The 24,677-nt window shown below is 39.5% G+C and overlaps 1 protein-coding gene across 8 annotated transcripts in view; it reads right to left on the bottom strand.

Moving 5' to 3' along the window:
- Positions 1-24,677, bottom strand: part of RERE (arginine-glutamic acid dipeptide repeats) — a 467,189-nt gene that overhangs the window by 388,825 nt on the left and 53,687 nt on the right. The window contains exon 2 of one of the 8 annotated variants that reach the window (XM_063631892.1): positions 4,270-4,327. The exons of 6 other annotated variants lie outside the window; for them this stretch is intronic. The gene's annotated coding sequence lies outside the window, so the exon portion shown is untranslated. Of the gene's footprint in view, positions 1-4,269; positions 4,328-24,677 lie in introns of those variants that run through there. One more of the 8 variants, XM_063631887.1, reaches the window with a different exon arrangement.

Here is a 24,677-nt window from a genome sequence, read left to right as displayed (position 1 = left end):
ATTCCTCTTTCCTCTGAAGACTCAGAAGCAGACCTTTCAGGAGAATTTCTGGATTAGAGTGTGCCATTTCAGCCAAGGGACTTCCTCTACCAGGGTCCAAAGATAACACATTCTAACGAATGCCTGCAGGACTGTTTCCTATTTTTTTTTTTTTTCTTTTTTTTTTTTGACAATTTGAAGATCTTCCATGAAAGCATGCCAGTATTACCACAGACTTACCTTAGGGCAGTGCTTTGGTAAACCAAATTCAGAAGCTTTAGAAAAGACTAGAAAACTAATAAGTGAACTGTATATTCACTTAGAGTTTGCCAGACAGAGAAAAAGGAAAATAACATTCCAGTCACAAAGAATAAATCACAGAGGGCCTTAAGGCTTAATTGCTACGCTTTCTCTCCAAAAGAATCAAAAGTTCATCACACCTGTTTCCTAAATCTCCAAAAATGTGAGTTATTGAGAGAAGAGTCATACAATTTTTAGGAATTTCCATTTCTTCCGTTGTCGAACCTTTGAAAAACAACTGCAAGTTAAAGAGAACTCACATGACCCAGACACTATTCTGAGCTCTATCAGTGTTCAGGAAGCAGAATTTTTTTTTTTTTTTTAACTTTTTAAACTCTTTTTGTAGAGACAGGATTTCCCTATGTTGCCTAGGCTGGTCTCCAACTCCTGGGCTCAAGTGATCCTCCTGCCTTGGCCTCCCAAAGTGCTAAGATAACAGGTGTGAGCCACCATGCGTGTCTGGAAAAAAATGTTTTCATCCAGAGAGTAAAACTCAAGGAAGTGGCACAGCACGCGGTACATTTCAACTTTCCCCTCTTAAAGATTTCAGCCTACACACTCCAATTTCACGCTCAATGAAAGCTTAAGCAAAATGTTAGCACAAATCAAAGTTTTAAATCATTTTAGATTGTTAACTAGCAAATTCCTGCAGAAATTTTAAAACTCACTAAATAAATTATAAATCTAGTTATGAGAACAAAGCACACTGTGGAATATAAGGATGCAGAATAAACAGCTATTCAGAAAGTGTGTCCAATTTTTGTCCCACCCCTAAGTCAAGAGGCAAACCATGACCCCACTGTGGGACTGGGCTATCAAGCACTCTCCCTCCTCTGTTAATGCCGTTCCCTCTGTCCAGACCTTCCCTGCCTTCTCTTCACGGGGCAAACCTGCACCTCTCCTCCAAGATCCAGCTGAGCCTTTACCTCCTCTGTGGCCCCTGATCAGAATCCCCGAGGCAAAAGTTTTTGGAGCTTTATTCGTGCCTTTCTTTTGTTGTTGTTCTTTTTTTAATTTTTTTGAGATGGAGTCTCACTCTGTCACTCAGGCTGGAGTGCAGTGGTGTGAACTTGGCTCACTGCAACCTCTGCCTCCCTGGTTCAAGTGATTCTCCTGGGCTGGTCTCAAACTCCTGATCTCAAACAATCCTCCTGCCTCAGCCTCCCAAAGTGCTGGGATTATAGGCATGAGCCACCACACCCAGCCTATTCATGCCTTTCTGACACCTACCACTCACTATAATACACTTAACAAGCCTCTTCCAATTCCCCACCCCTCAAGGCAGGGCCTGCGGCCCTGGTCATCCTCTATCCCTGTCACTCACCACAGTGCCCAGCAGACAACAGCACAGTCAGTAGTCACATTTACTAAGGACTTATGTGCCAGACATTATGCTCAGTACTTTATATAATATCAACTCATTTCACCTTCACAAAAACCATATGAATAATATAATAATAAACTATAGTATCCCTCCAATCAGTCTTCCCCAGCCTCCTTAAGAGGTTCCTTTTCATGTGAACAGGCTGTAACCTACAGGACTCTATCCTGGCCATACTGTCTTCTTGTTCCTCACACTCTTCCTGGGCAATCTCCAACCCAGGTCTTCAGAGCTCATATAGGACAGGCACTTGGATATCTCTTTGTGAGTGTTCTGCACTTAAAATTGGTCATGTCCCAAACTTTGGCCATCTCTCTCCCCAAATATGCTTCTCTTTATGATTCTAACAGAACACTCTATGTCCAGTCACAGCCTAAGTCCAATCAGGAGACAGAAACTACATGGTAATTTCAACAGGGGAACATTAAAAATCATTAACTATAACAAGAGATTAATGAGAAGTTGGCAAATAAGAAAAAGACCCTTGAAAGAACATAGCAATAGCTGACATAAAACACAGTAGCAAATATAATATTATGTAACACAACATATAATTGCCACCACACTTAAGGCTGAGACAGAGCACCCAAGAAAGAGTTTCCCCAACTCTAGGGCTGAGATCCAGACCTTGCTGGAGGGGGCTCGTACCTGACAGAACTTCAGGAGTCCACTCTGTGAAATTTGCCAGCAATCAGTCCTCTAGAATGCCAAGGAAAGTTTTTTGTAGAGGAGTGTCTCAGTGGACGCACTCTGCTACCTGGGCAGCAGGAGAGCTGCTGGCCACTAAGAGCTGCAAATGCCTGAGCACTGAAGAAACGCCATGTGCCACACTGGCCTCTCTTGGAACCAGCAAGTAAATCTCTTTCCTCCTCAATGTCTCTCCAGCACCCTCTACTGACAAAACTAAACATCATGCCAGCTGGCAGAGGAAAAGCAAAAGGCCCAGATTCATTTTCACAGAGCAAGCAATGAAGAACATACTTCGAGGTGAGAAGCAATAAATCAATAACTGACACAAGCACCATCATCTATCAGTTGTCCAAGCCCAAAACCTAGAGGCATCCTTGATTTTTCCTCCAATCATCAAGTCCTACAGGTCCTACCTTCTAAGTATTTCTTGAATCCATCTACTTCACTCTATCCACTTCACTTCATTATGATTGTTAATAATAGTGATATATTGTTTAATTATATTACATAATTAATAATATATTATTGTTAATAATAGTGTTAATGCCCCGTCCAGTTTTACTTGCTTGCTTTTTGTTATTCTGTTTTGCCTCTGGGCCACTGCACATGGGTTTCCTCTGCCCAGAACAGCCTTCCTTCTTTCCCCTATTGCCATATCCACTTTTTGGTTAGCTAATTCTTCATCATTCTTCAGCTCTCAACTCTCTTGCTCCAAGTCAGTTGCCCCTGCTAAGTACACCCAATAGAATCATCTTCTTCCCCACTGAGAACGCTTACCACACATTACTGTACAATCACATGTTGCTTAACAATGGATATATGTTCATCCTTGTATGAACATGATAGAGTGTAGTTACAAGTCTAGATGATACCTATAGCCTACTGCTCCAAGACTACAAATCTGTATAGCACATTACACTACTGAATACTGTAAACAACTGTAACACAATGGTACATCTGTCTAGGGCACTTACCCCCATGAATGGAGCTCACTGGAAGTTGCTCTGGGTGAGACGGTGAGTCAGTGAGTCAGTGGTAAGTAAGTGTGAAGGCCTAGGACATTACTATACACCACTGTGAACTTTAAAAACACTGTGTGCTTAGGTTACACTAAATTCCTCTTTTAAATATTATTTTTTCTTCAATAATAAATCAGCCTTAGTTTACTGTAACTTTTTTACTTTATAAACCATTTTTAAAACTTTTTGTCTCTTAATAACTCAGCTTAAAACACAACACGAATACATTGTGCAGCTCTACAAAGACATTTTATTTTTATAACCTTATTTTATAAGTTTTATTCTATTTTTAAATTTTTTAACTTTTTTAATGTTTTTGTTGAAAACTAACACACACACATTAGCCTAGGCATACACAGGGTGAGGATCATCACTATTGCTCTTGCACCTCCACATCTTGGACCAATGGAAGGTCTCCAGGGGCAATAACATACATGGAGCTGTCATCTCCTATAATAACAATGCTTTCTTCTGGAATACCTCTTCCAGAATAGCTGGAGGCTGTTTTACAGTGAATTATTTTATATGTAAGTAGAGGACGTACACTCTAAAATAATGATAAAAAGTACACTATAGTAAATACATACACCAGTAAAACAATCATTTATAATCACGATCAAGTATTATGTACCGTCCATGATTGAATGTGCTATATTTTATATAACCGGCAGCATATTAGGTCTGCTTACACCAGCATCACCACACACACATGAGTAATATACTGGGCAACAACCTTATACCACATACAATGTAACTAAGCAATAGGAAATTTTCACCTCCATTATAATCTTATGGAACCACTGTCATATATTTGGTGTGGTCCACCATTGCCCAAAATTTCTTTCCACAGCACATAACCATAATTCCTTATTAACTAACTCTCATCATTCATACTTTTACCTCTATGAAGGCACGAAAAATTTCTTCATCACTGAATCCCAAAGAGTTAGCAAGATGTCTAGAACAAAGCAGACACTCAGTATCAGCTCAGTTAATGGATGTTGAATGAAGGGGGGTGACATGGTTAGGCGTTGTGTCCCCACCCAAATCTCATCTTGAATTGTAAACCCCATAATCCTCATAATCCCCACACATCAAGAGAGAGACTAGGTGGAGGTAACTGAATCGTGGAGCCGGTTTCTCCCATGCTGTTCTCGTGATGGTGAGTGAGTTCTCATAAGATCCAATCTGATGGTTTTACAAGGGGCTCTTCCCCACTTTGCTCAGCACTCACTCTGTCCTGCCACCCTGTGAAGAAGATGCCTTGCTTTCCCTTCACCTTCTGCCATGATTGTAAGTTTCCTGGGGCCTCCCCAGCATTGTGGAACTGTGAGTCAATTAAACCTATTTCCTTTATAAATTACCCAGTCTTCGACAGTTCTTTATAGCAGCAAGAACAGACTAATATGAGGGGAAGCATTTTATGAAGTGAATAACAACTTAAAAGGAGAAAATTTTGGCTTTGACATTATATCTGATATGTTGATCAGCGTACATGCAATAAAATTATTACACATATATAACTCTAAGGATAAGGAGACAATACCTTTGTCTCATGCCTAACAATTAAGATAAAGTAAAATATAAAGTCTATTCCTCAAAAGAAAAAGAACTAATTCAACCAGCTGGCAATATGAATTTATATGATTTCAGTATATTATATGCAGATGAGGAAAAAGACTGTTAGTTTTCAAGGTGAACAGTGCCATCCCAGTGTAGTACGTACATATCAAAGGATTCTGTTTATTTACACCCAATAATGAAAATCAAATGTTACAACATGACATTCCATTGCACACCATGCTTCTACAGTAGAAAATCAATACATCCTATCTGTTTTCAGTAACTTGTTTACCCAACCACAGTTCTAGAGTCATTATGCAATGCAAACAGTCTTCTAAAGCACTCTGACCCATATGAAATAAAAACTAGGTCCTCTCTGACACTCCCAAAGGGAATATCTCTTTGGCTAACTCCAGAAATTTGCTCAGGGATATATGGAGCAAAGATTGTAGAGCTGAATTGGTATATAAAGTTACTCTGCCACTCTGGGAGGAAATTTAGCCAAATCCATATAGTGAGTAGCAATCTCATCCACTCAATGGCCAGGGGAAATATATTCAGGACTAGAACTCACACAAGCCAAAGCACTAAAATACGCAAAGTACAACCACCAGGGGCACTGGCTCACACCTGCGATCCCAGCACTTTGGGAGACTGAGGCAGGCAGATCACTTGAGCCCAGGAGTTCAAGACCAGCCGGGGCAACATGGCAAAACTCTGTCTCTACAAAACTTACTTACAAAAATTAGCCAGGGATGATGGTTAAAAATTAGCCAGGAGTGATGGGGTATCCCTGTAGTCCCAGCTACTCGAGAGGCTGAGGTGGGAAGATCACCTGAACCTGGGAGGTTGAGGCTGCAGTGAGCTGTGATCATGCCACTACATTCCAGCCTGGGTGACAGAGTGAGATCCTGTCTCAAAAAAAAAAAAAAAAAAAAAAAAAAAGTATAATCTTGAAGATTAAAGCTTTTTTGTTGTTATTGTTTATTTATATCATTCTCACAGTCTAAAGGAGGAAAAAAACTTAGGATACAAACAGACATTATTTCAGCAAATCAATAATTGTTTAATCCTCGAGACATATGGTGGACAAGTGTATTATAGAACTTAAAAGTGTGTGAGTTTATTACATATTTGTTTAAAAAAGACATAATAAGTATGCAGTTTATTCGAGCTGGGCACAGTGGCTCACACCTATAATCTCAGCACTCTGGGAGGCTAACATGGGAAGACTGCTTAAGGCCAGGAGTTTGAGACCAACCTGGGCAACAAGGCAAGACCCCATCTCTACAAAAAATTTTAAAAATTAGCCAGGTGCTTTGGGAGGCCGAGGCGGGCGGATCACGAGGTCAGGAGATCGAGACCACGGTGAAACCCCGTCTCTATTAAAAAATACAAAAAATTAGCCGGGCGTGGTGGCGGGCGCCTGTAGTCCCAGCTACTCGGAGAGGCTGAGGCAGGAGAATGGCGTGAACCTGGGAGGCGGAGCTTGCAGTGAGCAGAGATCGCGCCACTGCACTCCAGCCTGGGCGACAGAGCGAGACTCCGTCTCAAAAAAAAAAAAAAAAAAAAAAAAAATACTAGCCAGGTGCAGGGGCGCGTGCCTATAGTCCTATCTTTTTTTTTTTTTTTTTTTTTTTTTTTTTTTTTTTTTTTTTTTTTTTTTTTTTTTTTTTTGAGACAAGGTCTCACTCTGTCATCCAGGCTGGAATGCAGTGGTAGAATTTGCGCTTACTGCAACCACTGCCTCCCAGGCTCAAGCAATCCTCACACCTCGGCCTCCCGAGTAGCTGGGACTACAGGCTAATTTTTGTAATTTTTTTTTTTTTAGTAGAGACAGGGTTTTGCCATGTTGGCCAGGCTGGTCCCAAACTCCTGGCCTCAAGGAATCCTCTGCCTCCCAAAGTGCTGGGATTACAGGCATGAACCACTGCACCTAGCCACACTTGGCCATTTTTAAACTATTTTTATTCCAACTGATATATATTTCATCTTCTATAACATGTCTCAGTATAGACATGCATAGTCTAATCAAGAAAATCTTGTCAATAAAATGAAACTTAACAAGGGCCTTGGGGATATTCTCTCTACCAAGACTGATCTTTCCTTTACTTCTACAGGGCTCAGTCCCTCACTTATTTGCTAAAATGTCACCTTTCCCCAGTTATTCTTTAAGTCCACCATGACCACTTACTCCCTCAGCCAAATCTCAGCTTGCCATTGCCCCTGTGCCTGCTTGATTTTTCTCCAGAGCACTTTTCACCATCAAATCTTTACTTATTTGTATATTACTGTCTGTTTTCTCCCACTAGAATATTTTCTCCATGAATTAAGGAATATTTGGGTTTGTTTCACTTGCTGCTGCTTCCTCAGCACTTAGAACTGTGTGTTGAAGCACAGTAGGTGCTCAATAAATAGTGGTTGAATGAAAGAAAATAGACAGTTCTCACTGCCGAGAACTCCACCTCCCAGGTTCAAGTAATTCTCCTGCCTCAGCCTCCTGAGTAGCTAGGATTACACGTGCATGCCACCACACCCAGCTAATTTTTGTATTGATTTTAGTAGAGATGGGGTTTCACCATGTTGGCTAGCCTGGTCTCAAACTCCCGACTTCAAGTGATCCACCCACCTCAGCCTCCCAAAGTGCTGGGATTACAAGCATGAGCCACCATGCCCGGCCATAACTTCCTATATTACTTAAGTAGTTGTATATAACTACACATAATTTCGTCTAAAGTTCAAGACAATTCTGGGAGAGAAACACCCTTATTTACCTCTACCATTTTACAGGGAATGAAACTAAGCTCAGAAAAATGCAGTAACTTGCCAGAAGTTATTATGTTGGTAAATAGTGGAGCTGAGACTCAAACGTGGGATTCCAACTCATCCACAATCACTTCAGTCAGAAACCTGGGAATTATCTTAGACTCTTCTCTCAGCCCCACGCCAGATGCCCTCTGTCATTCACTCTCACACCATCACTATCTTAGTTCAGAGCTTCCCCATCTCTAAACTCAGTTACCACAATAGGCTCACAGGTTATGTTGCTGTATCTTGTACAACCCTCCCCTTCCATCCATTCTCCATACTATCATCAGATACTCTCTTCAGTTCCAAACACAAGCTTTGTGCTCCAACGCAAGTATATGGTTAGGAACCCTACAGATTATGGAAACAGAGCCAAAAGTGTCAAGAGCTTTCTTCATCAGTATGCATGCATTAATTCCAGCACCAGCAACTTACCACACAATTTTTGGTAGCATCCCAACTTCAAGATTCTCATTAATATCGCCAAGTACGAAAAAACCTGGTGATTGCTCAATTTCTCCTTTTGTCTTTCTTCCCAACCCCAAAGGTGTAGACTTTAAGCATTTCAAGGACCTCATCAGACCTAGTCCCACCTTCCTAAATTACTCCTTTCTTTTCTTATCCAATCAAAACTGCCATTCCTAGAAGGCCCAAATAGGTCTTGATTAAGTGCTCATAATGAGGTATCAGAACATACATATTTTAAAAAGAGGAGCTAATTAAATAAGTGGGTCTCTATTCTGGCATTTCATAGGCATGGCCCAGAGGTCCGAAAAATGTTGCAGCTTCTTCGCCTTTGTCAAATCTTCAATGGAACCTTTGTGAAGCTCAACAAGGCTTCAATTAACATGCTGAGGATTGTAGAGCCATATATTACATGGGGGAACCCAAATCTGAAGTCAGTAAATGAACGAATCTACAAGCATAGTTATGGCAAAATCAATAAGCAAATTGCTTTGACAGATAACGCTTTGACTGCTCTATCTCTTGGTAAATATGGCATCATCTGCATGGAGGATCTGATTCATGAGATCTCTACTATCGGAAAATGCTTCAAAGAAGCAAATAACTTCCTGTGGCCCTTCAAATTATCTTCTCCATGAGGCGTAATGAAGAAAACCTTGACTATCTACAATATGAGCTGCTCCAAAGTGCTTGAAACATCTGAGCGCACTTCCCAAAACAGGTAGTGTTCTGTTGCCTATCACGACAATCTCTCAATAACTCTGAAACATACTTATTCAAGCAGCCCCCGTTTACAAACATCCACCAACCGTACCTCTGCCAGCCTCGTTACTGGAAAAAACACTTAGGACATGCCAGGGATTATGCCAAGCACTTTGCATCTAGTCTCTCATTTGCTCCTTACTACACTCTATGAGTCTAATATCTCCAAATAAATAGCAATCTATAGTAACAAAGGCAATATTCTTATAGGAAACATGTTTTGAATACCTGGCACCTATAGGAAAACCTCTCTGATGGAAGAATTTAAGAGGAGGGTGGAAGGCAGCAAATTCCATTTCTTCCAGAGTTCCTAAACTACACCAAAGTCAAACTTATGCTACCCAGTTAGTTTTGCTCTGATGATCCTCTCTGCACTGACAGGTGAAAGAACATGCAGAACATGCATGGCTTATTATTCTGAAAAGTCCAAAATACTGTGCTTATTCCTACAGCAACTCGGAGGCTAAACAGAGACCCAGTGTTAACTCCATACGGACTTGCTCAGAGAAGCCCTTCCTTTGCAGTTTTTTTTTTTTTTTTTTGAGACGGAGTCTTGCTCTGTCGCCCAGGCTGGAGTGCAGTGGCGCAGTCTCGGCTCACTGCAAGCTCTGCCTCCCAGGTTCACGCCATTCTCCTGCCTCAGCCTCTCCGAGTAGCTGGGACTACAGGCGCCGGCCACCACGCCCGGCTAATTTTTTGTATTTTTAGTAGAGATGGGGTTTCACCGTGGTCTCGATCTCCTGACCTCGTGATCCGCCCGCCTCGGCCTCCCAAAGTGCTGGGATTACAAGCGTGAGCCACCGCGCCCAGCCTCCTTTGCAGTTTTATGTTCTTTACAATTATACCAAATCTTTAGCTCAGAATCCCTTTCACTTAAAAAAAAAAAAAAAAAAGAACTTACGTTATCATCTAGTTATATATGCAAGGCACCAAAGAAACAACAACAACAAAGTAAATATGGAAAAAGACTTGATTCTAAGGTCATGATAGAATTTTCAGCACTAGACTGTAGTACAGGAACTGTCCCCAAATAACTGTTTTAAGACTGCAAAAAAAAAGATCAATTCAATATAATAATAGTTAAAACTTAACACAGCTCCTAATGTATGTGGCAGACACTAATCTAGAATAACCAATTTAACCTTCACAACAGCCATTCAAGGGCCACTATTATTACCCCCATTTTACAGACAGCAAAAAGATACAGAGGCTAAGTAACTTGCCAGTGAAGTGGTAGGGACAGGATTTGCCTTGCGTGTCTGTGTTCTTATACACTACATGCTGCTCCTCTTCAAATGGAAAAAAAAATTCACTATCACCCACAAGGCGATCATATGATGATGAATTTTGACTTTGCTTTTTATTTCTAATCCTTCGTCATAAAAGAAACACTTCCTTTGCAGTTTCATATTCTTGTACTAAAGCATAGCTTAGGAACATTTTCATTTAAAAAAAGAAAAAAAATACTCCCAGTATCATCTAGTAGTTATAAGAGATACGGAAGGCATTAAACTACATTATTCCTATAATCCTTACAAGAGAAATTCAGGTTCAGAGAAGAGCCTACCAAAATGATAAACAACAGTGAAGTGGTAATTCAGAAAAGTTCATGTTTAAGTTTCAGCTTAATCTTTATCTCATTGAGGGACATATTTTAAAAGTAAGAACACTGACAAACTGAGAGATAATGTAACTTGTACTCAGCGTAAGGCTGTAGGTAAAAGCAAGGTTTCTTAAAACCTTGTGAGTCTCTTTTCCTATGCTACAGTAGATGTTTCAAGAAATGAAGCTGATATGATCAAAAGAAATTAAAGGAACCTTACTAGAGATAGTTTGTGTTGGAAATAATTTGAAGTGCCAAACTTTAAGCCATTTCATAATTTTTAAATTTTGTTTTCATAGATACTACATTACAAAGAAAAATTTTCCAGAAATATTTTAATCAAAGTCCTATTTAAAGAAACTTTTGATTAGACACTATTAAATTGCATATTGTTTTAAAACAATAATCTGTCCTGAGCTATTAGAAAGAAATGTATAGCATGTTATTTTAATAGGCCTAAATGAGGAAGGATCAATATTATTTTAATTTTTAAAGGTCTGTTTATGAAATGCAATCATCCTTCATTAAAAATGCAAGTTGTGCTTCAGCAAGAGGTTAGCATAAATGATTCACAGAGAGATCTCTCTCCAGTATAATCTTCCTCTCCTGGGAGTTTCCTTCAGATGTTTCATCAAACCACTCAAGCTATTATTAAAAATGCTTCCCTGCGATAAAAGGAGGGAATAAACAATATAAACACACTTCCCCATTCCCATTCACCAATGACTCTTCCATTTCAGTGATCTATACCTTTTACAGTCATAGGTAAAATTAATTTTTTATATTCCACACATTTTTGCAATCATTTCTCTTCTCAAGCATTTTAAGTTAATGTTATTTTACAGTATTCAAAATAAGAAATTCAGATTTTTAAGGTAGGTTTTTATTCACTTACCTGTTTTGATATTTCAGTGTGAATGTTGTCTTTCACTGAAATTAAAAGAAGTTTGCCTTCTATTTGATGGATTTTAAAAGATTTTAAAATGTCAACTCATCAAAGTCAAGACACTCCAAATTTAAATTCAATTCTCTTCTATTTAAAAATGCTAATGAAAATGGCTGTTTCAATGCAGCAGCATCTGGCTCATTATAACACTCAGTTTTAACTAATAAATCCTTAATTATTAAATTCTGGTGTTAAATTTCTTTCAGATAAATAAGCCAAACACATACTGCTACAATTATAAACACCTGGGATAAATTACTTATACCATGAGAAAGCATACCTCTTGATTCTCTGGCTGCTAAATAAGACCCAAAGTATGTAAAGGACACGCATTTGAAAGACTCAGCATTAAACATTTGGGCTCCACTGTAGGTAGGTTCCACATACATAGGCTGGCAAATCTTTAACTCTACTGGGTCCTCATGCATAATGCACAGGGCAATTTGTCTGTTTGTGCAAATGGGCCAGTTTTTTTCCATGCTTTTTCAGATGTGTCAAATGTGTCAAAGCTGAACAAAATCATATACCCCTAATTCTGGCTTTACAAAGCAGACCCTACCTTCACCCAACTTGATGTTTTTATTAAGGAGTTACTGAATATATTTAATCAAGGTATTATTGCACATCATGATATCTCGTAAAGGTTGAAATCCCTGAGAGAATATGTTTGGTTTTAAGCCCTAATATGTGTTAGGGAGTGTTTCATTTTTCTCTCCCACTCCCAATTCCTTTTTTTTTTTTTCTCCTTTTTTAATCAGCAACATCGACAGTACTGACTGAATATTTTACAATGGAGTTGCAGAGTATGTGTGTTCAATCGTTTCAGCTTCCCAGAAGATTCATTACAGTTATATTAGAAAGTCAAATCAGGCAATTCTGCAGTCTGGTGAAAGCCAGCATATGAAAGAAGGTTAATACAAAAGAATTTCATTTTAGAGGACATTTAGGACTTTAAAAAGCAACATTATGATAAAATTTTCAAGATATTTGTTCTTGCCTTAGCACATGCTTTCCAGGTCTAATTTCAGAGCTGTCTCAATGCTTTTCTAGGAAAGAATGAGGGTGTATGGGAGGAAATTGTTTGATCTACAAGGTCTGCCATCTTAATGATCCTCATGCTAAGAACACTGCAGATGTATGTTTTGCCCTCACTCATGGGGAAAGAATCTATGGTTCTCCAATTATGCTGATGAAGTAGAAGTCAAGTAAAAGTGAAGGTGCGTTCATTTAAAACATAAAGGTTTTCAGTGATTGTTAACATCTGTCTTTCTGATTATAAATAAAACTGCTGAGGTTTTCAGATCTTAGGATGTATTTATATAACAAAAATCAGTAAGTTAATTGTTTTGCATGATTAGTAGCAGGTATAGAAAAATCTTCTTCAGATTGGTACATGTTTAACTGGCACTTGTGCATAATACAGTAATTCCCCTCTCTCTAGAATTCAAGCCTCAATAAACCCCTAACTAATCTTATGTATTTATTTCCACTGGTTTATAGGTAAGCAAAAATAAGAATAGACTATCTACTGAAAGGCAAGCCTCGTCATTCAGTATAGTCGATTTACAGAATACAAATTCCAATTCAATACAAAGGCTCACCTTTGCATGAACAATTCCAAAGCTTAAATATCACGGCAAGAGGGAAACAGCAGCTAGCAGTGGTAACAGACATGAAAGGCGGCTGGCTGTCTTCAGTGCTACCTTTGGCAGCAGTACAGATGGACTTTGTAGGCCACTGGCTATGCTTAATTTAATATGAAGCTAAATACAGTCAAAACATCTGGTGCACCACTGATGGTTATCATGATAAATTAAATCTGGCATCACACACAAATCCATTCAATATTCTATTTATATCCCTTTTACCTAAACCACAAAACTAAAAATCCACATTTACTTTTGTTTTTCATTTCCTCTTAGCAGTCCTGTATTTTAGAAAAGGAGGGTTTTTTAGATCTGTTGTTTATACAAGTTGGGGGGCCTTCTTTAAGAAAAAGACTACGAAAATGTGTATACAAAATGTCAAGGGGGCCATTCAAGTGAGAGTCTCTTTGGTTTACGCTTCATGGACAATCCACCCCTGGGGAGGTTGAAAGGCAGTGTAAAAACTAAATAGTACATCAAGTGGCACATGGAATTGGGACAAAGAATACAAAAACTTTTAAAGCAGACAATTTAACTGACAACCTACAGAAGAGCAAACAAGTCTTTCTAGGCAAGCACATCAGCAAAAACAAACTGTATTGTCAGAATCTGTTTATAACATATATTTCTAAAATGCAAAACCCCAAATTGGGCCAGGTACAGTGGCTCACACCTATAAATCCAGCACTTTGGGAGGCCAAGGCAAGAGAATAACTTGAGCCCAGGGGTTTGAGACCAGCCTGGACAATATAGAGAGACTCTCTGTCTCCACAAAAAATAAAAATTAAATTAAATTGAAAATTTAAAATCCCAAATCTGCAGCATACTACCACAACAAAAGGGCTATTATAAAGGAAAAAAGTCAATTAAAGAACCAAATTATCAGTCAAGTGTGGTGGCTATAGTTGTAAACCCAGCATTTTGAGGGGCCAGTGCAGGGGGATTGTTTGAGCCTAGAAGTTCAAGACCAACCTGGGCAACATAGCGAGACCCCATCTTCACTAAACATTTTTAAAAATTTAAAAATAAAGTAAAAAATAATCAAATTGTCAATTTTATAATAACTACAGGTCAAGAAACAAGTATAATTCTTACAAGCAACTAATTCATAACACAGAATTAGATCATGGCTAACAATTTGCTATTTTTAAAAAGTCAGAGCACCACTTATAACTAAAGTGACTACTGCCTCAACTGCAATATTCAAATTATTGCATTTTTATTACATTGCTTTGAAGGATATTCAGTGAAAATAATTTTTAATTCTAGTGCTATATAATATTAGCATCATCCATACTCTTTTAAACAAAAAGGACCTAAAAGCCCTGACTCTGCATCTGAAGGGAGGAGAGCATGCCATATAATAAATTCAGTACAATCAAAATGAGAACCATATTTCTGTTTAACTTTATTCATCTTGGCTCAAGAGCTATAAAAAAAAAGTTATTAAAATTAATGCATCAAACTATAATTCTGTCCTTTTTATTACTGGTAATATTCTTTCTAAAATATTAGTCTGCTTTCCTGTACTACTATATCTTTTTGAAAGTTTCTTTGAAGATCAGGATCACTTTAGAAGGAAAACATGCAATTACATTAATTTGGCACTGAATCTTGTTAGTTGCAGTGGGTTTGAAACTTTGAAAATGATTTATTCATTAGAAAGCCACTTACTTGGCCAGGCATGGTGGCTCACTCCTGTAATCCCAGCACTTTGGGAGGCTGAGGTAGGTGGATCACCTGACGTCAGGAGTTCAACACCAGCCTGACCAACATGGTGAAACTCTGTCTCTACTAAATACAAAAAATTAGTCAGACATGGTAGTGCATTCCTGTAATCCCAGCTACTTGGGAGGCTGAGGCAGGAGAATCACTTGAATCCGGGAGGTGGAGGTTGCAGTGAGCCGAGATTGTGCCATTGCACTCCAACCTGGGTAACAAGAGCAAAACTCCACCTCAAAAAAAAAAAGCAAACCAGTTACTGCTTCTGATGGCACTAATAAAGATGGAAGATAATGAAGCTACTTGTCATTCAACACAAAACACACAAAGAAAGTGTCAACAGCTGGCAAATGTCACAAAGTAAACATTTTCCTATTTCTGTTAAATAAAATTCATTCCTAATAATCACTGTCCTGTATGAACTTTCCCTAGCAAATTATTGCTCCATTTCTCTTTCACTAAATAATCAATTTTTTCTAAAGTTAACACAAAAGAAATACCCTGGAAATCCTCATTCTCTAGTCACAACTAAATGAATGAACCACATGGGCTACCAAAATCAAATTCTCTACTGCATCACTAAAGTAATACTAAATGGGATGCTCCATCAAAAGAGACCTAGAATTTACATAATTTCCTATAATCTTATCAGAGGAACAAATGTAAGACAACGGGAAGAAAATCAAGATAAGCTCACTGTTGTTGCTGGTTTGTTTATTCCTGTTTTTCTCAACTCCTCCCACAGCTGATCGAACATTGTAGTTGGGTTAAGAGAGCTGGTAGAAACAACTTCACTAAAATTTTGTATTTGAACATCAGCCTTTTTTCATTCTAGTCAGCCTTTTTTCACTCTAAAGTATTAATTCAACCAAAAAGCCAAACATTCAAACTCTGTTCACCAAAAACACTCATCATAAAGATGTTTATTTACTATCCATAAGGATGCAAAATGGTATTCCTAACAGCCAATACACAGAATCAACCTAAGTGTCCATCAACAGATGAATGAAGTCATATACATATATATACACACACACATATACACACATATATATATACACACACACATGCATACACACGCACACATATATATATGCAATAGAATACTATGTGGTCTAAGAAAATTCTGTTACTTGCAACAATATGGATGAACCTGGAGGACACTATGTTAAGTGAATAAGTCAGACATAGAAAGACAGATACTGTATGATCCCACTTATATGTAGAATCCTAAAATGTTAAATTCAATTTTTTTTTTTTTTTTTTTTTTTAGAAAGAATCTCACTCTTGTCACCCAGGCTAGAGTGCAGTGTGGCATGATCTCGGCTCACTGCAACCTCCACCTCCCAGGTTCAAACCATTCTCCTGCCTGAGCCTCTCGAGTAGCTGGGATTACAGGCCTGCGCCACCACGCCTGGCTAATTTTAGTATTTTTTAGTAGAGGTATTTCACCATGTTGGCCAGGCTGGTCTCGATCTCCTGACCTCCTGATCCACCCACCTCAGCCACCCAAAGTGCTGGGAATACAGGCGTGAGCCACCGTGCCTGGCCCTCAATCTTTTTTTTTTTTTTTTAAAGAGATGGGGTTTCACTCTGTTGCCCAAGCTGGAGTGCAGTGGCACAATCATAACTCATTGTAACCTCAAATTCCTAGGCGCAAGCAATCCTCCTGCCTCAGCCTCCTAAGTAGCTGGGACTACAGGTGTGCGCCACCACACCTGGCTAACTTTTTATTTTTATTTTTTGTAGTGATGAGGTCTCGTCAAGCTGGTCTTGAATTCCTGGGATCAGGGGATCCTCCCGCCTCATCAACCTTTTTTTTGAAGCTGAAGTAGAAGCAAAGAGTAGAATGGTGGTTACCAAAGGCTGAGAGGAGGACTGGGGAAATGTGAGTCAAAGGACACAAAATTTCAGTGAGGAAGAATAAGTTCAAGAGATCAACTTTATAATATAGTGACTATAATTAATAACAATGTATTATATTATTGAAAATTACAAAGAAGAATTGATTTTAAGTGTCCTCACCACAAAAAAAATGTGAAGTAATACATATACTCATTTTAGCCATTCCACAATGTATATATATTTCAAAACATCATGGTATACACAATAAATGTGTACAATTCTTGACAATTTAAAAAATGGGATTATTCTCTCACCTCAACATTGAAGTACTAACTAAAAAGATATTTCCCAACTACTCAGATGCTGAAGCCAGAGGATTGCTTAAGCCCAGGAGTTGGAGACCAGCCTGGGCAACATAGTGAGACTCCATCTCGAAAAAATAAATAAAAATAAAAAGATACTGTGATTGTCAAAGAAAGGAAAGAGGTATTAAGTCACTGAAAGGTTATAGTTTTCCTTTAGAAAAATGAAAAATTCCTACTTTACTGTCAACTATTACCTCTTCTGACACATTAATTTAACTGCAGAATCCTTTTATATGAGAAAATTACTAAATCGGACACCACATCTCAGAATCTGCTAGATGTCACTTGGAAAAGAGCATCATCCTTTCAAAAGGCAAGGATGAAGAATTAGAAAGAAAAAGGCCAGAAGCACACAAGTGAAACAAGCCAGTGCACCTGCGGCCTTTGTTGGTCCAATCAAACTATAGGTCAAACTATAGGTATTTCAAAAAGGGGAATAAAAGATAACTGCAGTTACTTTTAAAAAGGGTTAAATTCTCCAAAGTAGACGCTTCCCAAAAGAAAAAAACAGAATGAAAGCTGCAAAATTCTTTCTTCTCCCCTTTGGAGAATATGGTTTAGCACAGTTTTTAAAAAATCAAAATCTCAAGAGATATGGGTGCCAATCCCATCCCAGTAACTAAGTGGCTCTGCTGATTGCAGGTTGTGTGCAACTGTACACCCACTATGCTCAACTGCAAAACAACCATAAAGAACTTAGAACACAAGTTCAATAGACATGAAGAAAAACACTACAAATTTCAAATGTGAGGGACAATCTTCCTGCCAATATACGTGTAACTCTAAATTCTTACTATCTCTATACACACACACATACACACACACACACACAGACACACACACACACACACACACACTATGTGTTGATGATCAGACTATTACATCATATACATCTAATTAAGGTCAGTTTCCTATATGGGAAAAGGAAGATTTATCTGAGAAATAATTCAAAATAAATTCTCCCCAAGTAAATAGACCTAGGCCTATAATTAGTTTAGTTTAGTTTAGTTTTGTTTTTTTGAGATGGAGTTTTGCTCTTGTTGCCCAGGCTGGAGTGCAGTGGCGTAATCTTGGCTCACTGCAACCTCTGCCTCCCGGGTTCAAGCAATTCTCCTGCCTCAGCCTCCCAAGTAGCTGGGATTACAGGTGCCCAACACCGTGCCCAGCTAATTTTTTGTATTTTTAGTAGAGACAGGGTTTCATTATGTTGGCCAGACTGGTCTTGAACTCCTGACCTCAGGTGATCCGCCCGCCTCGGCCTCCCAAAGTGCAGGGATTAGAGGCGTGAGCCACTGCGCCCAGCCCCTAGGCCTGTAATAGTTAAGACAATCATTTATACATCATTTATATCAATCACCACAGTCCACAAAAGTCAGCCTTAGATAAGATGCCAAAAATCGGAGATGAATTAAAAGAAAGAGTCCTGGGGTCAGTAGTACAGCTTTCTTTCAAGTATCTGCAGGGACCTGGAAGAGGCGTGAGAGACACAGTTCCTTGGTGTGAAGGGTGAGAGGTCACAGGGAGGGTAGCCGGAAGCCCAAGAACGGATAACTGAATTTGGACAGGCTTCTGATATTTTCAGCCCATTTCTATGGATTTTTGTTGTGTTTTGAAGATAGGGTCTCGCTCTGTCACCCAGGATCGTTTCTTAATATATTTACTATAATTATTCCCTTGGAATACTAATATTAATACTAAGTTAAATTCTTTGAAAATCCAGCCAGTGTCAGTTATGCTAAATGAAAACAAAACACTTTGTACAATTTTATATTTAAAAAGAGACGCTCTGCACTCTAGGATTAGAAGCAGTGGAGCCAGCAAGACTCTCAGGGCAACATTAGCTACCATTTATGGAGCACTTCTTATGTTTCATGTGCCAGGCTAAATTATTTTCATACATTATCCCACTAATGTATAAACAACCCTATCATTTAGCTATTATCAGCTCCATTATATAGACAAGCAAATGGAGGCACAAAGACGTTCCATAACTCTAACAGGGTTATAGGACAGAGAGGTGGCAGAACAAGGATTCAAACCCAATCCTTCTGTTCTCAAGCTCAGACTCGGAACCATTATGCTTTACTGTCTTACCAAAATGAGAATCAAAATGAAAGAATCTCAAAGGGAAATAAAAACTCAAAGGAAGAATCTGAGTTCTTTAAACACCAGAGCACTACTGTCCTAAAACTGGAGGATTTTCAGGTTTTGCAATGTGACAAACTTGGAAAAGACACATCTGACACTAAATCCTTTGGCAATTTTATTCCACCTCGGGGCTTCAACTACCCCACTCTCAGTATCTCCATCTTAACCTTGACGACTTCTCAAGATACGAAATATTTCCATCTGCCTAATGACAAAAATCACTCAGCTCAATAAAAAGCTGTATTTATTAGCATCTTCTTCCTCAAATCAGTTTGTCCTCCTGTGTTCCCAATTTTTTAATGGCACAGGTATAATGCAAATTACCTATGCTTCACACTTCCCCCACATGTAAGACTATATGCCTTGTTCTAACAATTGCCAAATCCAACTAATTCTACCTCTACAACATCTCCCATCTGTCACACCTCTTCATTTCCCCTACAGTTAGAAAGGGTAGATTCTCGGCCGGGCATAGTGGCTCATGCCTGTAATCCCAGCACTTTGGGAGGTCGAGGCAGGCAGATCACCTGAGGTCAGGAGTTCAAGACCAGCCTGACCAACATGGAGGACCCCCCCACAATCTCTACTAAAAATACAAAAAAGTAGTCGGGCGTGGTGGTGCATGCCTGTAATCCCAGCTACTCGGGAGGCTGAGGCAGGAGACTCACTTAAACCCAAGAGGTGGAGGTTGCAGTGAGCCAAGATCGCAGCATTGCACTCCAGACTGGGCAACAAGAATAAAACTCTGTCTCAAAAAAAAAAAAGAAAGAAAAAGAAAAAAGAAAAGTTAGATTCTCATTACTTTCCACCCAGTCTTCACTCTCTTCCTTTCATCACATACTAGAAATAGCTTTCCTAAAACACAATTCTATCATGTCACTCCTTTACTAGAACACCTTCAAAAAGGCTCATTCCCCATCAATCAACCCTTCAAGATTCAGACCAAATGCCTCCTTCTCCAAGCAACCTTGTGTAATCTCCTTCCCCTAAGGAGAGGTCATTGCTTCCTCCTCTGAACTTCAGCAGTACCTTACTTGACCCTTACCAATTTCAGCCTCCTATCACAAGTACCTGTACTGACATACAAGCATCGTCACCCTACTGGAAGACAAGCACCTTAGGAGAAGGTTCAATATCTAATTGAACTGTGAGTCTCCCACAAATTCTGGTGAAAATATACTTGCACACAGTAGGTACTTAAATATTTGACAAATGAATGAAAAAATTACAAATCAGCTTTCTCGGTTATAACACAAGCTTTTTAGCAAAAGAACTTGTGCCCATTTACTTAATCTTTTAAAAACATACAAATTGTGAAGACTAATCATAATTTCCATGAAACCAGCCCTTTTTGGTTCCTAGAATACCCAGAGAAAGGTGCTTATTTTACCTGAAGACAAAAAAAAGTAGCATCAGTTAGCTAGGTCAGGCACCATCTAACTCTACTATTCACTGAGGCCAGGAACATTTCCTAGGGCCTCAGCTTTGGTCCTTCTGGATGAAGCCTCAGGAGGGCTTTCCTCTGACAATGGACTAAAGGATTCAAGATGACCTTAATGACCACCCTCTTTAAAACAGCCTCCTTATTTCTCCAATACTTCTTCTCCAAACATTGATGTTTCCACCGTAAGGTCAGCTCCTCTTTTTCTTCCCCTTATGGCAAGAATTATGGAGAAACTACACCACATAAATGAAGACTAGGAGCTCAAAATTCTTGAATGACCTGGGACCATGGAAAATTAGTATTTTGCCTTCTACAGTAAAGTCACACTCTTGAGCAAAGGAGGAAAAAAAACATTATCACAGTCCCTCAATCAGCAAAAATCTAGGCATGGAAGACTAAAAGAAGTTAGGGTCCAGTAAGCTTAAAAAAGAAAGCACTGACTCAGAAATTTCCTATCTGCAATATATAGCAGGTTTAGAGGACAAAAATTAAAACAGAAGATTATTTCTAGACATCCTGATGGAGAAAGATAATGTTTACTTCAGTAAAGGTACAACCATAGGAAAAAATCCAGATTCTATTTGTTTTTGTACAACTCTGTAAAAAATCATAGGGTGTAATTCACTTCTCAGTTCAGAAATAAGATGTCCTTAAAAAAATAAATAAGAGGTACTTCTTGAAAACTAGAAGAAAAAAAAATCTACTCCCATAATCAAGAGTTTCCATGCAGTATTAAAAATGATGTCCAGCTGGACGCAGTGGCTCACACCTGTAATCCTAGCACTTTGGGAGGCTGAGGCTCATGGATCATTTGAAGTCAGGAGTTTTGAGACCAGCCTGACCAACATAATGAAACCCTGTCTCAACTAAAAATACAAAAAAATCAGCCAGACGTGGTGGCGCACGCCTGTAATCCTAGCTACTCAGGAGGCTAAGGCAGGAGAATCACTTGACCCTGGGAGGCAGAGGGTGCAGTGAGGCAAGATCGAACCACTGCACTCCAGCCTGGGCGACAGAGCTAGACTCTGTCTCAAAAAAAAAAAAGGCCGGGCATGGTGGCTCATGCCTGTAATCCCAGCACTTTGGGAGGCTGAAGCAGGCGGATCACGAGGTCAGGAGATAGAGACCATCCTGGCCAACATGGTGAAGCCCCATCTCTACTAAAAATACAAAAATTAGCCAGGTGTGGTGGCACGCGCACCTGTAGTCCCAACTACTCGGGAGGCTGAAGCAGGAGAATCACTTGAACCCAGAAAGCAGAGGTTGCAGTAAGCCGAGATCACGTCACTGCACTCCAGTCTGGCGACAGATCAAGATTCCGTCTAAAAAAAAAAAAACAAAGTCCCTCCTATAATTCAAGAAGTGAAGGTGCTAGTTGACTGTTATTTATTCTCACCCAAAAAGCTAACTCAAGGTCAAGAAGACCTCTGCCACCAGCTGCAGTGTACCAATCCTAGGAGGCTATTTCTCAGAGCCCCATGCTTCTTATCAAGATGGTTCCCATACTGTCTTCCCTTTCCCTCATCACTACCTCCTCCAGGTCAAAGAATATCCCCAGGGCAAGTTGCAGCTGCTCCTTAGGCACTCAGCCCTGGCCTCAGAGTACACACGGGCTTTGCCTCATCTATGACTCTTGGGGGAAGCTTACTATGCAGAGAGCAACCGCAATGTATCGCTCTCTATAGGATCCCAGCCAGGTGCCTTAGTGCCATCGGGAAAATGCGAGGAAACAAGGAACACACAAAAATCATGAAATACTGCTTTGGGTACAATAAACTCCAAGACAGAATTTTTTTTTTTTAAGTTAAATGTTTAAAAAACAAAAAAGCTACAGTCATCTATGTATTCAGTCATCCAGTCAATCACATGCCAAGTATAATCACTGTTAACTATGCTTAGTGTAGTCAGAAAGGAAGTATAATAAACAATCACAACAATAGAGTGGGTTGAATGCAAATAGCCGGGGTTCAAGGAAGGCTCCCTGAAGAAAATTACATGTAAACTGAAGCAAGTAAGCAAGCAAGAGATGACCAGGCTAAGAAGAAGAGAAGAATGTTCACCACACACGCATTACTCAGGGAAGTAATTCACCCAGATTTCTATTTTTAAAAGATCAAAGGCTCCAAAAAAGCAAAGGGCCAATAAGCACAAGACAGAGGCTCAATCTCATTAGGGAAATGCAAATCAAAACTGTAAGATACCACTTCACACCCATCAGAATGGCTACAATCCAAAACCCAGATAATAAGTATTAGTGATGATGTGGAAAAACTGCAAGGTTCATACATTGCTATTAAAATTGTAACATGGTGTAGCCACTTTGGAAAACAGTTTGTCAGTTTCTCAAAATGTTAAACAGAGGTTCCATACCCCCAAAAAATTTCACTCTTAGGCTTCGGAAGTCACCCCAAGAGAAATGCAAATACACATCCTCAGAGAAGTTTGTACATGAATGTTCACAACAGCATTTTTTTAATAGCCAAAAAGTAGAACCAATCAAAGTGTCCATCAACTAGTGAATAAATAAAATGTGGCACAGCCACACAATGGACTATTATTTGGCATTTATTGGGAATGAAGTACAGATGTTATGCTACCACATGGGTGAACCTTGAAAACATTATACTAAGTCAAAGCAGCCAGTTACAAAAGACTACATGATTCAATTAATGTGAAATGTCCAGAATAGGCAAATCCATAAAGACAGAAAGAAGATTAAGGGCTGCTTAGGGCTGGGGGATGAGTCGAGGAGGAAATGAAGAATAACTGCTCATGGATACAGGATTTCTTCTGGGCATAATTAAATGTTCTGAAATTGCAGTGATGATTGCACAACACTGTGAACACAAAAAACAATTGAATCGTACAATTTAAGTAGGTAAATTGTATGATATGTGAATTGTATCTCAATAAAGCTGTTATAAAACCAAACAAAAGGCCAGACGCAGTGGCTCATGTCTGTAATCCCAGCACTTTGGGAGGCTGAGGTGGGTGGATCACCTGAGGTCAGAAGTTCAAAACCAGCCAGGTCAACATGGTGAAACCCTGTCTCTACTAAAAATACAAAATTAGGCCAGGCACGGTGGCTCACACCTGTAATCTCAGCACTTTGGGAGACCAAGGCGGGCAGATCACAAGGTCAGGAGATCGAGACCGTCCTGGCCAACATGGTGAAACCCCGTCTCTACTAAAAATACAAAAATTAGTAGGACGTGGTGGCACGTGCCTATAATCCTAGCTACTCGGGAGGCTGAGGCAAGAGAATCACTTGAACCAGGGAGTCGGAGGTTGCAGTGAGTCAAGCTCGCACCACTGCACTCCAGCCTGACGACAGAGTGAGACTCCGTCTCAAAAAAAAAAAAAAAAAAAAAAAAAAAAAAAAAAAAAAAAAAAAAAATTAGCCGGGCGTGCCGGCGCATGCCTGTAATCCTAGCTACTTGGGAGGCTGAGGCAGGAGAATCACTTGAACCTGGGAGGCAGAGGTTGCAGTGAGCTGAGATTGCAACACTGCACTCCAGCCTGGGCAAGAGTGAAAATCCATCTCAAAACAACAACAACAACAATAAACAGAAAAAACAAATAAAAGATCAAAAGGACTATAGTAGCGAAGAACAAAATTTCTAATTTTGTTAGAAATTAGAGGATTTGAACATGCCAACTGGTTTGGAATCTATAAAGTAATTCAAGCAAGGGACAGTGGCCAGGTTCAGCGGCTCACGCCTATAATCCCAGCACTTGGGAGGCCAAGGCTGGCAGACCACTTGAGGTCAGGAGTTCAAGACCAGCCTGGCCAACATGGTGAAATCCCATCTCTACTAAAAATACAAAAAATTAGTTGGGCATGGTGGCACGCACCTATAATCCCAGCTACTCAGGAGGCTGACGTGGGAGAATCACTTGAACCCAGGAGGCGGAGGTTGCAGTCAGCCAAGAGCCAAGATTACACCACTGCCCTCCAGCCTAGGCGACAGAGCAAGACTCCATTGCAAAA

The sequence above is a fragment of the Symphalangus syndactylus genome, chromosome 22, assembly GCF_028878055.3.
Source record: "Symphalangus syndactylus isolate Jambi chromosome 22, NHGRI_mSymSyn1-v2.1_pri, whole genome shotgun sequence".
NCBI classification, from domain to species: Eukaryota; Metazoa; Chordata; class Mammalia; order Primates; family Hylobatidae; genus Symphalangus; species Symphalangus syndactylus.
This window is presented reverse-complemented; position numbering and strand designations above follow the sequence as displayed.